Here is a 16,540-nt window from a genome sequence, read left to right as displayed (position 1 = left end):
CTGTACATCACTATGTCAGAAAATGTGCCAGAAATGTAATCCAAGACTACACTCATCCGGGCAACCATGGTTTTAAATCATTATTACCATCGAGGAAAATTTACCAGTCACTGAAGGCAAAAACAACATATAAACAGTTTCTTACTGCAGTCACTATGGTAAACAGTCTCTGAATCATGTCTGTATTTTGCTGATTTCTAAACTTCTCCATCCAATCTAAGCTATGACTTTTATTTTCTGTATAATGGTATAAAATAAATAAATGGGTTAAATGATATTAAATAAAATGTTGTTTAAATCTGTGCTATTTTTTCATAATATTATTTAAATTACTTTTTGACCTTTATCTATAACTTGTTCCAGTTGAATAATGATGTTTGCTTGGTCCATGTAGCACAGTGCTTTACTGGTACAGTATTTTAAAAACAATTCTGCTACATTAGTATTGGTCACTCCTTTTAATTCGGCAGGAAGGCAATTTAATTGACATAAAATATTCCCATTACCCCTATTCATTACGTCACAACCTATTATAATACAGTACACTAAAATATGTATGCATGTCTACTAACATTTTTTATTAAATGTTCTTTTCTCTTTAAAACATATTGCCTTTATGATTGTAAATAAAAAGCACCCATTTTATTTGATCAATATTTTACTTACAAAAAATGTAACAAAAATATCTGCATATTTTGTAAAATTTTCCAAATTAACAGTGACCTTAAGGATGTTTTATGTTCGGTGTTTTTTTCCTTTCCCGTTTAACTTTCTTTTTCTGATTTAGACCTATAAACAAGATGCGAATTGAACATTACGTCACCTTCTTTTTCGGCCTTTCACCTCCTAAACCACCAGGACAACTTCCGCGTCTGTAGATGGAAACGCGTTTGCGGAAGGATCTGCACCGGAAAGGGTGGGAACGAAGCGACGCAACCATTGGGAAAAGAGGCGTGGCTATGAATAGCAAATACAAGAATGAACGATTCTGATTGGAGGCAATACTTGTAATGTAAAAGGCAGCGCTATGCTGCGGCGTTGTGATAAATGTGATCGCATCGGTTTGGGCGCTAGTCAATTTGGAATAGAAGAGCTGGGTTATCTACGAGAAAGATTTCATGGAAGTGTAATTCATTTCAAATATCCAAGCCATGCCTTCTCAAGTCGCCTGCTCAGACGTGGTAATGATTTAACAGCAGCATAGGTAAGTATTTTTTTATGATTTTTAAATTGTTTGGTTGCAAACCCTAACAGTATAAACTTTAACCAAAAATATATGAAAACTCTCAGTCTGCTTTCTGCATTTCATTTAAAAAGACATTTGTAGTGTACCCATTGGCTGGTTACACTGTGCAGGGTAACACTTGCTGGCTTGTTTATGTCGTTTTTTGTCGTGTCTAGCGGCATTTTAAGCTATTCTGCTAATTGTGAGAAAGATGCATACTTCTGCATACTTCTGCGGTTTTTCCGGTAATAAGTCCGCCTCGTTTGCATGTCAAGTACCGTTATCTATACAGTCCACTATTCTGCCATTTCGTATTTTCAGATTCTCTATATTTAGCACTGATTTCAAAGTTGTTAATCTCTACAGTATTCGATATACTTTTCGTATTCTGTATGCCAAAAGCACTGAAATTAAAGTAGTAGCAAAACAAAAACATTTTATTAAGAGGCAATTATTGTATTACCAAAGGTAATATGTAAAGTGCGGTAGACAGTTTTAAAAACAGTTCAGTTTTCCTGCATAAACAAAAGAAACCTAAGTACTGTAAATGAAAAGATGTTTTCGTTTTTTTGTTTATCTTTAGTAAACAGGTTTCAATCTTTTGGAGACCCGTTTTAAGTCTTTGATAAAATGCACTAGTGGAAGTTGCTGTAAATTGTTTTATGTAATTCGTATTTCACTTGAGTAAACTGCTGGGATAGATCTAAACAAAGACAGACAAAAAGTAATGTTTGATATCTCAGACAATTTCCTCTTCATATATACTAGTGTTACTTCTGGCTAGCTTTGGGAATATCATTTTTATCAGAAACCTTTGCATAATGTAATTCACTCTCCAGGTCTTATGATAGAATGTGTTGCATCTGACTTTCATGTAACTACTGTAATTCTCTGACTGTAATTCTCATTCTCCAACCTATTTAATCCAGTTCAGTAGCACTGGTTGTGTGTGGGCGGAATTTATCCTGCAAAACTGGGTGATAACAAGGAGCCAACTTGTGGAAGATACCAGTCCCCTTCAGGGCCATTTCACCCAAGCACCAGTGCTCACTTTCATACAGATAAATTTTGAAATAGCCAGTTAAACTAATCTGCACATCTTTGGGATGTGAGAGGAAGTCTATATACAGTAACTTCTCACAAAATTAGAAAGGCATGAAGACAACTCAGACAGTATCCAGAGCATGGACCCATGAGATGGCAGTGCTTCCCACTGCACAACCTATTTGCACTGTCATAACAGCACGAACAGTGACATAACAGGATCTTAATTATCTGGCAGTTTAGTATTAGCCAGCATTTAATCTGCCTGTTTTCCTGAATTAATTCATACTTTATTTTCCAAACTGCTTTATGATAAATGTGATATCAGTTAGTGTTGGATAGGTTCTTTCTGGAAGACTGCGCAAGAAAAAATATAATCGCTCAGTGTCCCCATATCCTCATTCACCAACAACGGTGTGTACATTGTTGATCACTCTTGAACAGTGTAGTGTAGATGTAATTGAATAGAGAGCTTGTTAATACTAAGGAGAAAATTTAGTTTTATGCTGATGTAATCTCAAGCATACAGATTAAATGCAAATACATACACTATTTAAATTTACACTGTAAAATGGCAATTTGTCTAACCACAGAATAGATTGTATGGTCTTATGGTGAATGATTAAATGAGACTTCCAGGAGCTCTCACTTTGATACAATCAGCCTGATTCATTTACACATAGTCAGTACACTTCAGAATTCAATGCTGTTGCTCAGCAGCTGGCATTAACATTTCCGAAATATGCCAAGAAGACTTTCTCATGCCGTTATACTACCTGCCATCACAAGCTTGTAGTATTGACACACGGCAGGGTGGCCGACTTAATTTGTTAGGGTTTATTTTAGTTTCTGTCCCAGTCATTTTCATGCCTTGGCAGAATTCATGATTTGTCAGACCAGGGGACATTTTCCAAACTTTAATCAATTAAATCTGTTGATCATGTGCCCATTGTAGTGGCATTGTTAGTTTTTATTTGTCAGGAGTGGAACCAGTTGTTGTGTTCTGTTGTTTTAGTCTATTAGCTTCAAGATCCAACTTATCATATGTTCAAAGATGCCCTTTTGACTTACCACTATTAATGCTGAATGATTAATTGTATTTTTATCATTAATGCAATTTAATTTATGCGATAAACATATTGCAATATTTATACAGCTAAAAAGCCAACAGCGGAGTTACTTTCATGCTGCTGACATTACTTGCAAATAGTTATGTCATATGTATAAGAGCAGCAATAACAAATCTTTGTCCGTCCACAGACTCCATTTGTCTATTAGCAGAGGCAGTGACATTATGAATATACTTGAGACTTAAAATTCTAGTGGAAAAACAAAAGACATGTTTCCCAAATGAGCTTGCAAATTTGTCATATGTTAGTAAATTGGCTTTAAAATGGAAGACCATTTACAAACTTGGGTATTTTGTAAGTGACTTCAAGCGGAGGTGGCTTCTTTAAGGTATAACGCAACAAACCTGTTTTACCGTTTGAAACACAATCGTGAAGAGAAGTACGAAGAGTGCTGTTAACAAAATGTGCATTACCATGTGAGTTTGGATCCTGGCATCAAAAAGAAATAATGCAAGCCATTATATACTACCTGTCTAATTTCATAGTGCCAGTGAATATCGTCCAAGAAAGGTTTTGTGCACTTTATCAGCAAACTTGATAAACAATACCAGATTCCATCTCATACGTATTTTTCTCAAGTCACCATCCCAGAGATGTATGAGCAGTGATGCAAACTGTTGCCGGAAGAGCTGAAAGATGGGGATTTTGTTTTTATCCAGACAATAGAGCCCAACATAAGCCTGATGATTCACTACTTTGACCATAACTTTGAATTAATAGTTTGATATTTACACAGTGGTGAAAATAAAGTAGTGCTCCTGGATTATGGGAGGCTTTGGCTAACTGCAGTTTACGAGAATGGGCTAGTGTGTTTCACAACTAACAATGTGAAGAATATGATCAAAGCTATTAAAGTAATAGACTGCACTTGGCCATCAGTAAGTATTTATTTTATGTCAGAGATTTAACTGGTTAGTAACACGGCATAATCCAGAATTATAAAGATTTGCAGTTCTCTTACACTACTTACAGTACATTTATGTTATTTGTCAGACATTTTAAGGACTACTTTTACATTAGTGCTAAGTAGTAATCTAGGTAAATGTTTCAAGTGTACTGTAGACCCTGTAGAGTTGCTAACAAACTAGATTCTTGAACAAAGGTAAATCAAACACTGTAGACCCCTTTTTTCTTTCCTTTTCCTGAACTGCACTACTTGAGTGTAGTGTAATGTTGTAGGTAGTAACACTCCAAGGCCTTGACTATTCTAAAGTTTTGCTGCTATGTGATTTGATAGACTTTAAAATGTAGGGTCATAGGCTAGGGTACATGTAAATCAACATACAGGATCTTGTATTTTAATGCTAGGCTGAGTGGATGTAATAGCTTAGATTGTTTGCATTGTATTTCCCTCATTCACTGTAACTGCACTTATTTTTTTTTTGTTTTTCCTGATGAATGAAATTCACTGAGGCTGGTGGCTGTTGTAACCTGGTACAAAGCATTTCGAATTTTTTTTTTTGGTGCCATTGTTGTACTCTACTGTTAGTTGACTCACTGTAGTCACTACACTGCTACTACTCTGAACAAACTTGCCATCTCTGTCAGTCCCCCACTTTATTTATCTATTTGTAACCACTTTAATCACCTTTTGGTGTCTAGCTCATTCTCTAATTCTCTATGATATGATGTGTGAAAACTCATATCACGGTACTGGTGTTGATTCAGCCACTCTGGATCATACAATTGTTTGTTCTACCCATTCCCCCTTTCAGTGTTTCCCTACTTACTTTTCGTATACAGTGGAACCTTGGATTGCAAGTGACTTGGTCTGCGAGTGTTTTGCAAGACGAGCTAAAATTTTAAATAAATTTTGACTTGATAAATGAGCGAGGTCTGCTGAGCGTCACGTGATCGCAACTGAGCTGATGGTTCTTCTCTCTCTTTTTCTCTCTCTTGCTGCCTGGATTCTGGGTAATCATCTCCCATTCTTGGGCTCTGTCAGCATGCCTCACTCATACAGTCAACATCCGTAGGAGTGTATACTGTTTACTATAGCATTGTGACCACGTTTGTGTGTTGTAAGGCCGCGTTTATACTTCATGCAACGCGACACATGCTGCAGCGGACGCTCCTGCTATGCAAGCATTTTACTGTTTATACTTGCACATGTACTTTATGTAAATCTGGAGGAATCCACCAGGTGGTGGTGCGAGATATCATCATGGTGAGAACAGCTTTTGCTTTGCTGTGTTGTGAATTGCCTGGAACACCCATTAAATTCCAATGACACCTTGCCGCAATATCTCTGAAGAGGATGTTTAATGATTAAATCTATCAATCCAGGGATTTGTCCATTCCAGCAGGCATTGCGCATGAGGCTGAAACAATGCCTGGACATGCATGAGCTCATTGCAAGGTGAATACAAACACTCACATATAGTAGCGTCATTTTAGTGTCACCAAATCTGCATATCTTTGGAAGAAAACCAGAGCACACTGTGGAAAACCAGAAGGAAAACATGCAAACTCCAGGCAGAGAATACCAGTGATGTGACTCCCTGCGAGACAGCAGTGCTATCGCTCCACCACTGTGTCACCCCATGTGTGTAATTATTAACAGAAATCATTCATTTCGTTTAAATAATGAATAATCTGTAAAATGTAACATACATACTTTAATGGATTTCATCATGAAAGTGATATCAAGCATAAATCTTAGGATTCTAAATGGCAGAGAGTTGGAATATCATACATTTAATGTGTTCTGTGTGGCGATCTATTGCTGTTTGCCGCTTCTGTCCGGTCCGGAGGAAGCCCTAGAAAAAAAGATGACACAGAAGACGGTATGTGAGACTTTTAAAATGTATTGCGTCATTACGATTGGGAGTATGCGACGCTTGAATATAAAAGCACCATGAATGCATTTGTATGTCGGCATTTTGCATCACCACATCGAACCATTCATCAAACGTCGAAGCGTGCACATCAATCTTGTAGAATCCGCAAAGCGGCTTTCTGTCACATGTAGATAGTAACCAGAGACTCTTACGTCACATTCCAACTTTTAGCACACTGCGCCCCCTGACTTTTTGCTGGTACTTCAACTCACACACGCGTTGCGTTAATTTCTAAGGATCTGCTCAGAGGACGCTGGGAATGCGTGGCAGCCATGATGCGGGCACGTACTATTCTGAGCATAAAGTATAAATGAGCCTGTGAGTCCCTGTCTTACACCCCAAAACACGAAGCTGAGACTCGGTACTTTACCAACACCGCTTTATTCTGCTTGAAACTGGAACCGCATGGTTATTTGTTTTAGTGGAATCTGCCACTCTCCTATACACAGACACAGCAGTCAGGCAGGGTTAGGGCCAGGTTAGTGGCAAAGTCATACTGTGCCCTGCATTTATAATTTTCCTTGTGTCACCCATCAACAGCAGGCGCTTATATCATGTCCGCGATGTTTTCGGATTCACTTTTACAGCAAACTGCTACAACGCTGGGAGCCTGCGGTTACTTTGGGACGCTCTTCCGCGTGTCATCCCATTGGGTGGAATTCCAAGAGTTCAGAAAGTCACTCATACCAGCCATGATTCTTTTCAAAGGTAAAGTGTAGGTTAATTTATTTTATGTATTTTTACTTTATATTTTGCATTAATCATTTTTATGTGAATAGTTTTGGGTTGTGGAACGCATCATCTGAGTTTCCATTATTTCTTGTGGGGAAATTTGCTTTAATATACAAGCGCTTTGGATTACAAGCGTGTTTCAGGAACGAATTATGCTCGCAATCCAAGGTTCCACTGTATATTATTGCATGGACATATGATGCACTTTGAGGCTTAGCATTAAGTTACATAGCAAGAGAAGGTGGGCCTAATAAAGTGGTTGCAAAGCATATCCTAGATTGGGCTCTATAGGCCCTCTGCACCTTAAAGTATTAGAGTTGCATTAGATACAAAATATGAACATTAATAAAGGATATACGTTCAGTCAATGGTTTACTTACAGTATTTAGGGACAGCTGGCATATGTTGTATCAGTCTCATTAGCTAATCTAAGGAGCCTTAAATATTTATTTCACTTTCTGCATTCTCATATTTAATGGTGGTGTTTACTACTGTTACTTAAGGAAAATGTAATAAAAACTGAAAATATTCTTTAACCTGATTTAAATATTTTATTAAATGAATCCTACCAACGTATTTGTATTTAAGAACTTTTAGGATCCACCTAGTTATTTGCTGTCGCAAAATAGACATAGTCATATTATGTAACCAGTATGAGGATTGAACGGTGCATCTTGGGTGGGATCTGAGTCTGTGACCCTTAAGGCCATTATCTCAACCATTATGCAGTACTGGGTGACTGCACACTCAGTTACAATAAATGAGACTGATGTGATTTAAAACAACCGCATTCCAAAAGGAAAAAAAAATGTGCATTGTAAAAAGTAGAGTGATTCTTTCTTTATTTCTTTGAAGAACTATCACAGACAGTATATTTGGCAAATCAAGTTAGTGTGTTTTCTAATATTGTTTTCATTGCAAATTTATATATTCTTTTTCCATATGCTTTTTTCAAATTATCGCATCATTATAAAATAACCTTTTTTTTTTTTTTTGGAAGCATTTTGTAAATTTGCTGTTTGATTAATGTGAAAAATTGAATTGTGTGCAAGATGTCACAGATGATCCTTGTCCTTTGTCTGTTTCTGATGTCTTGCATAACAGGTTGTAGCCCTGCATAATATAATCTGACATCTGCTTTCCACAGCTTTCTTTCAAGGATATTTCAGAAGTCCTGTCTACTCCTTTTAGATATTCATCAAGTCGACAGCCATATTATACAGTTTTTTTTCCAGCTCTCCATTCCTTGAACATTTCAGATTTGCCTGTGAGGTAAATATTGATATGTGTGGAACAACACAATTTATCTCAAAACCGAGTGTCAAAATTTTACTGTTTTGTAAACATGTCATTTTCTAAATCAGTATATTGTGCCTCGCCAGTTACATTCAGTAGCTGGGACATTTTATTGCATCTGACATGAACAAGCATTGACTCCTAATGTCAGTATACAATAATGGACAAGCATTGACTCCTAATGTTAGTATACAATAATGGCTACATAGAATGTATTATGTACTCACAATTATATACAACTAGTGGTTCTAAACAAGCTTCTTGAATTTACATCTAGGTCTGCTTGCATTGTCTGCATGATGAGACAGTTATAACGTAACAATAAATCTAACTTTAATATACTTAGTTTCTGTTCACAAAAAGTATCTTACAAAGGAATTCATATTATGGTATGTACTGTGCATAATAAAACATCTTTGACAATCTGTCAGTCTCAATAGTGTGAATTTCTGGATACCAGATTGAACAGCAGGTTACTGATTATAAATCTAAGTACTGGAACAGATGGATCTTCAGGAACAGACTGCAGAAGAGCACTCCAGGGGGTTTGCTGAAAGCAGGACAGCAAGGTTTTGAGATAAGGAGGTTGGCTTCCACCATTGTCTCAAGAGCAATTTTCATTTCTAAGGTGCCTTGTTTAAGTACTCTGTAAATAACTAGCAGTGTTTTGGCACGGTCTCTGATATTGCATAGGCTTATATTGCATAGCTGTACACTTTTTTCCTTAGTTGCCAAGATAGATTTAAACTGGTCTTTCACAAAAATTACTCTACCATTTATAAACCTTCTTAATCCAATTGACCTCTTGGGCACAGCCATCAGCAGTGTGTCTGTTTGCGGAGAGAATGTTGGCCTTGTTGAGAGGTTTACTTACCTTGGCAGTGACATTCATGCTTATGAAGTCAGTAGATGGATTGGGAGAGCATGGGGAGTCATGAGGTCGCTGGAAAGGGGAGTGTGGCACTCTCAATATCTATGCAAAAGGACGAAGGTCCAAGTCTTAGACTCTTGGTGCTTCCTGTCTTGCTATATGGTTGCGAGGCATGGACGCTATCCAGTGACCTGAGGTGAAGACTGGACTCCTTTGGTACTGTGTCTCTATGGAAAATCCTTGGGTGCCATTGTTGGAGACCCGAGTGGCTGGACCAGGCCAAGAGGTCGCCCACATAACACCTGGCTGCGGCAGATAGAGGGTAATTTCCGGAGGGTGGAACTGGACCGTGTGTCTGCCTGGGGGGTTGCAAACCGGGAACCCGATGCTTCATTATGTAGTGGATGTGGAAACGCACTGTACCAGTGCATGCTCCCCAACTTGACTTGACTTGACTTAATCCAATTACTGTTGTGTGCGGCTAGAAACAATCCCAGCAGCGCTGAATGCAAGGTGGGAAGCAGCCTTGAAAAGTTTGTCAGTCCTTTACAGGACCCACTTACACACAGTTCCTCGCTTATAATCATACAAGGGCCAGTTTGGAATCACCAGTTCACCTAGTCTGCATGTCTATGGGCTTGTGTGAGGAGAACGATAGAGAACATGTAAACTCCACATAGGAAACATCTGGGTGTGAAATTCAAACATAGAACACTGCTTCACTACAATACCTTGAGGGGGCAGTGTGGATGTGGGGTGAGAAGTTGAAAGTTGAATTCAGTGCAAAAACATAAAAAGACGTTTGAGAAACCAAATTTTGGCTGTATACGTTTCATCAGATGACAAGCATGCAAGGCTATCTGTCAAAAGGACAGTGTACTAAAACGTTCAAGGAAATTAACAGCAGAAAAACACAAACAAGAAGGAATGGAGAATTCTTCAGTGTGTAGACGTAAAGTGGATTGTAGAAGTAAGAAAGCCCTTAGAAATCACAGATTTGAGCAGCTTTGCATGATGAGGTGGGCAACAATTACTGTATTTCTAGTAGATTTAACTGATGAAACAGTTTCAAGAAATAAGTCTGTCAGCCACCACACATATGTGCCCTGTATTTATCAGTGAATTTTGAAACTTGAATCTCAAAAAATGTGTTAAATTCTTTAAGATGACAAATGCATGTAAAGTGTACAGGTAATTAAATTTATGGATGTTTTCTGAATACTTATTTTATTAGATGTCCTCCTAAATGATCAGTGGGACATACTGTACAACCACAAAAAAAAATCAAAATATACAAAAACAGAACTCTTGTTTTTTCTTGATGGTTATTTGAATGATATAATGCAGAAAGCAACAGTCAGAGAAGTTCACAACTACAAGTGGTCTTTTCCTATGGATTTGACATAACAAATGTTGCATAAGGCTTCTTTTTTTCTTTAACATTTTTCCCCCTCATCAGACAACTCTGAATACCCCAGGATGGCAAAATGAAAAAAGGAATTTAAAAAAATTGCAAATTTTTCAAAGAAAAACCTGATGTATTTATATTAATAAAAGTATTAGACTCCCTGCGGTGGGCTGGCGCCCTGCCCTGGGTTTGTTTCCTGCCTTGCGCCCTGTGTTGGCTGGGATTGGCTCCAGCAGACCCCTGTGACACTGTAGTTAGGATATAGCAGGTTGGGTAATGGATGGATGGATATTTAGACTCTTTGCTATGACACTTGACATTTGGCTCAGGAGCATCCCATTCTAATTATCTTCATTGAGATGTTTCTGCACTTTTTTTTGAGGTTCACCTATTGTAAATTCAAATGATTAAACATGATTAGGAAAGAAAAACGCCTACCTTTTATAAGGCCCCAAAGTTGACAATGTGTATCAGAACAAAAACTGTATGTTGAAGGGATTTCCTGCAGAGCTTAGACACAGTATTGTGTTGAGGCACAGACCTGAGGAAGGTTACAAATAGAAATTCCTCTAGCACTGAAAGTCCCCACAAGCACAGAGGCCTCCATAATTCCTCCTAGAGCTGACTGTCTAGTCAAACTGAGCAATCTGAGAAGAGCCTTGGTAAGAGAAGTGACAAAGAAACTAATAGTCACTGTGGCTGAGCTTCATAGAACCTGTGTGGAAAGACTTGCAGGAGGACAACCACCACTTCAACACTCCACTAATCTGGGCTTTATGACAGACTGGCTAGATGACAAATGAAAGCCTTCTTGGCACCAGAAAAACTCCAGATTATGAGAAACAAGATATTTGGTCTGATTATCCAAGATTGACCTATTTGGCCTCCGCTCTAAGCATCACATTTGAAGAAAACTAGACACCACTCATCATCTGCACACTGCTGTTCCAGCTGTGAGGCATGGTGGTGACAGTGTAAGGCTGTGGGTTTGGTTTTCAGAGGCAGGGACTAGGAGACTAGTCAGGGTTGAAAGAAAGCTGAACGGAGCATAGTACAGAAATACCATTAATAAAAACCTGCTCCACGTCATTCTGGATCTAGGACTGGGCCTTTCAACAGAAAAATGGTCCTAAGAAAATAATTAAATACAACACAGGAGTGGCTTGGGGGCACCTCTGTAAAAGTCCTTGAGTAGCCAAGCCAAAGTCCAGACTTGAACCCAATCGGACATCTCATAAGAGATCTGAAAATAGCTGTGCACTCATGGTTTCTTTACAAACTGACAGAGCTTGAGAGGATCTGCAGAGAAAAATGACACAAAATCCAGGTGTGGATTTAATGTGAAGCTTGTCACATTAAATCCAAGAAGGCCGTAATTGCTGCAAATGCTGTAAAGGGTCTTAAACCATGTGTCAGTGTGATAATGCAGTTAATTTTTGCATAATTTTGTAAAATCTTGTTTTCACTTGTCATTCTTCAGCATTGACTGTTGCTTGATGAAGGAAAAAATTAGCGTAAATGATTTTAGAACAAGGCTGCAGCATAATGGGTAAAAAGTGAAATGGTCTGAATACTTTGTGAGGGCACTATATGGCTTCATCATCACACGTTTTTCAAGCTATATTGATACATACAATTATTTCTGAGTTTCATGTTCTACTTATGTACATGGAATCTGCTAGAGTAAGCAAACGGGTCTATTTTAATCGGGCTTATTACACACCATTTATTGTACATAATTGTCTGTTTTGCAGATTTTGATTTATGAAATGCTAACTCAAGATAGTGGTGCTTCCTACCTACATCATAACATGAAATGTGAAATGTTATAATAAAATCACTTAAATCCTCTTTTAAGAAAAACGCGTCCTAGACCAATCAATTATTCTGTCAAAAAATTGTTTTTTTTTTATTAATCATTTTCTGTTGTTTTACTGTTGTAGCATGAATTTCTCTTTGTCACATCAGTTGTTTCATCTTTTTATTTTTTTGGTCATAAACATTGTATAAAAAGTTTTAAAACTAGTCATTCTGTTACTTAGTTTACCTCTTCATCTGACTTTTGTGCATTGTCTCTTTTCACCCCGATGAAGGTGTATTATTTTGACTTGAGAATGTCAACAGTATGACCTCTTGATTCCAACATGTCTCTATTTTGAAGTAAGGAGAAAATTCATGTAAAAAGCTTATTCCCACAAAAATAAATTACATTATTTTGCAAAAATGTGTTATTACGGAAAAGATATTGCCTGGTGTGGTTGATATCATTAGACATGGTACTAAAAGCATCCTGTGACAACTAGTAATTTGTATATTAAAGATATGGATAGCATGCAGTCAACTGACAAGAACTGAATAAAAGTCATAGGTATTATACAGGGTCAATCAAAATTATGTTAACATTTGAATGGCGGAAATAATTTGTTCACAGAGCATACATCATATGTGCAAGGTGATTCATATGAATGTCTCAACCTGTTCGCTATCATGTTCAACACAGGTACCATATGTGGCAAATAATTTGTCCACAAAAATTGTATATAAGTATATACATAGCAGTACCATTAATGTTAATATCATTTTGACGCACCCTATGTATATATACTAGCTGAAATACCCAGCATTGCCCTGGAGGAAAATAACGTTTTTTTTCTTCTTTTTCATTTTAATTGCTTGAGAAAAGGTGGCACAGTGGTAGCGCTGACTCGCAATATGGAGACTTGGGCTCGCTTCCCGGGTCCTCCCTGCATGGAGTTTGCATGCACTCCCTATGTCTGCGTGTGTTTCCTCCGGGTGCTCCGGTTTCCTCCCACAGTCCAAAGATATGCAGGTTAGGTGCATTGGCGATCCTATTATTATCCCTAGTGTGTGCCCTGCGGTTGACTGGTGCCCTATCCGGGATTTGTTCCTGCCTTGCGCCCTGTGCTGGCTGGGATTGGCTCCAGCAGACCCCCGTGACCCTGTGTTAGGATATAGCTGGTTAGACAATGACTGACTGACTATTTTAAGTCGATCAATGAGAACATGTGTACCCAGTGTCATGAAAATCACTCCAGCCATTCGGAAATGATGCTGGAACATACATACATATGCACACACATACATTGACTTAATGAAACAGGACAAACTTTAAAATCAATTGACATTGGCACTATATCTGATCATGTTCAGGTCTGATGGGAAAGCGTTACTCCGAATGCGGAGAAAAGCACATGGCCGTGATATCTCTGGCAATCAGCCGCTACCCTCTAAAACACATGGAGCTCTGATCTCTCTCTCTCAAAAACGTCAAACGTTACTCCTTAACAATTTATAGATGATAATGTCTGTTGAACAAACAGGTATCGCTAGCTAAGCGGAAGCAAGGTGCACTGCAACACATGGTGAGACGTAGACCAACTCAAACAGAGGTTAGCGAGGGAATGAGCAAGGGAACGCCCCCCTGCTCTCTGCCCACAGCCACTATATTGGATTTGCATAAATACGTCGGTACTGCAAGCGAACTATGATACTTAGCCCGATGAGAGAGTTGTCACAAAATCAACTGGAAAGTTCAAGCAAATTATAGAAAACAACCAGACCTAAATCCGTTAAGTAATTCTCTCGTGAAAAGCAGACAGACATACAGACAGAACGTGCTTGGACTACAAAATTTTTAAAACCATTTCATAGTGAGCACCTATGGGCCAAGGGTAACCTACATTCCAAATTTCAAGTCCCAAGTCCTCATTGTTCGGGAGATTTCGTGATGAGTAAGTCATGGGTTTGGATCCTAGAAAGTATTTAAATTGTCTGAACTACTCTGGGCATCTCTCTCCTAGGAGGATTCGTGTTGTCGACTTGCTCGCATAATTTGTGCATTTGCAGCTAAGCAACTGTCTTTCTTCGGAGGTTTCGTTTTGCTGGTGTGCTGGCCTCACTTGTGTATCCTCGGAGCTGGAGCACTTACCCCTACTCTAGCACTCACTTCCGGGCTGGACAGAGACACACACTGCCACGCATAGTCTTTATATATAAGATATATATATATATGTATGTATGGCTGTTCTAGTCACAAAGACAGAATGAGTCCCAAAAATAGTTGGGATGCTAACCCAGCCAACTCTATTTAATTTCAAAAGCAAGAATTGCCCAGGAGGAAAATAAAGGTTTTTTTAATTGTTTGAGAAAAACATAATTAAAAAAAAAAAACAACTTTAAAAATAAATTAACAAACAGTAAACCTGGGTTCGCTTCCCGGGTCCTCCCTGTGTGGAGTTTGCATGTTCTCCCTGTGTCTGCGTGGATTTTCTGCGGTGGGCTGGCGCCCTGCCTGGGGTTTGTTTCCTGCCTTGAGCCCTGTGTTGGCTGGAATTGGCTCCAGCAGACCCCCATGACCTTTTAGTTATGATATATCGGGTGGGATAATGGAAGGATGGATAAAGACTCACTAATGTGCTTATCTTGTGGTGTTGTATGTATGTTATCATTCAATTGACGCTCGGAACCAGGCAACTGGTTACAGTTTCATTCAACTGAGTGCCTTAGTAAATTCAAAGATAAAATCTTATGTCTGTGGTGTTTTGTTAATTTTTAATTACCTTCTCTGTCTAATCCTTAGATCTCATTTTACAGACATTTGAGTTAGTAACAGGTGAATCTGATACACATTTGTACTAATGCTTCAGTCATTAAAATTAACTGCAGTGAGGCGCTAGTGCAAAATTTCACTATAAAAATACTAAGCATTTTTGTGTAGCCTGCCACAATAATGGTTCTGGACAAGTAGGTTTTCTACCATTTGCTTGAAAGAGAAAATCAAAATGAAGTAGATACTGTATTTGCATAAGCAGTGCAACAGCAGTAGTGAATTGCCTCTGTCAATGGGAACCAATCACAACTTTATTTCCAATCATATGAGGCATGAAACCAAAAAAAGAAATAGTTTTTTTGTTTTTGTGTGTTTTTTTTTTTTTGGACATTGTACCACAATTAGAGAAATAAACAGTAGGTTAATTTTAATGTATCAGCAGATATTTAAATTCTCTTGAAGCTGTCATAATTCCCAGAAATTGTATATAATATCAATTCTAAATTGTCCGTAGTGTGTGCTTGGTGTGTGGGTGTGTTTGTGTGTGTCCTGCGGTGGGTTGTTGCCCTGCCTGGGATTGGTTCCTGCCTTGCGCCCTGTGTGGCTGGGATTGGCTCCAGCAGACCCCCGTGACCCTGTGTTCGGATTCAACGGGTTGGAAAATGGATGGATAGATGTATACACTTTAAATGATTCATACAGCCGGTATTTTATTAATGACATTATAGACATATATCCGATCCTCCTTCTAGCTAAAAGTTATAAATAGATGGCGCAAAGTACTGGGTTCAATTTGTCCACTATCTTTTAACATCAGTAATGACTTGGAGAAGCAGAACCAGTTACAGTAGCATCAAACACCAAGAAGAAACTTACTAGGAATGGAATACACTTACTCACACTGAAGAATACACTGAATATAACAGTGACCTTGAGAGAGGGTAAAAAAACTCCAAACAACAGGGACCAGGCTTGTAATTAATATACTGTAGGTCCTTAAGTTTTTATGCAGTAATGCTAACCATTACACGACCGTGTTGTCTTAGCACTGACTTGTGAATCCTAAATTGATTTTTTTTTGTTGTCAAGTCATAAAAGTGATAAGTTGTCTACATAGTCATTTATTTCTCAGAACATGTAATACATAGTGGGAAACAGTAAGAGTATAAAAAGTGCTTCAGTGCAGCTACCTTTTTAGAATATATACAGTAGCTAAATAAGTGACCATAACAGGGCTAGTTCAGTTCTCACCATTATATTGGTACTGAAGACTAATGCAGGCAGTAAAGAAGTATTCTGTGACATTCCCTCATACAAAGAAGGTCGCTTTAAAGTTTTAAAATCAGTAGCAGACCAAGGAGTTCTTTGTGAATCTGTTTATCTGCTTTGATTGCACATTTCCTTTCTAACACTTCATATTAGGG

General features: G+C 38.2%; 1 protein-coding gene across 3 annotated transcripts in view; it reads left to right on the top strand.

The window, feature by feature from the left end:
• Nucleotides 1-983: 983 nt before the first annotated feature.
• The window catches only part of LOC120535761 (uncharacterized protein KIAA0895-like), an 81,437-nt gene continuing 65,880 nt past the window's right edge, over nt 984-16,540 (top strand). The window contains exons 1-3 of one of the 3 annotated variants that reach the window (XM_039763807.1): nt 988-1,204; nt 6,827-6,947; nt 8,119-8,243. The gene's annotated coding sequence lies outside the window, so the exon portion shown is untranslated. Of the gene's footprint in view, nt 1,205-6,826; nt 6,948-8,118; nt 8,244-16,540 lie in introns of all 3 variants that reach the window. The other 2 variants (XM_039763808.1, XM_039763806.1) reach the window with 2 other exon arrangements.

This window comes from Polypterus senegalus, chromosome 9, assembly GCF_016835505.1.
Source record: "Polypterus senegalus isolate Bchr_013 chromosome 9, ASM1683550v1, whole genome shotgun sequence".
Taxonomy (NCBI): Eukaryota; Metazoa; Chordata; class Cladistia; order Polypteriformes; family Polypteridae; genus Polypterus; species Polypterus senegalus.
The sequence above is the reverse complement of the archived record's forward strand: the minus strand, read 5'-3'. Positions and strand labels throughout refer to the sequence as shown.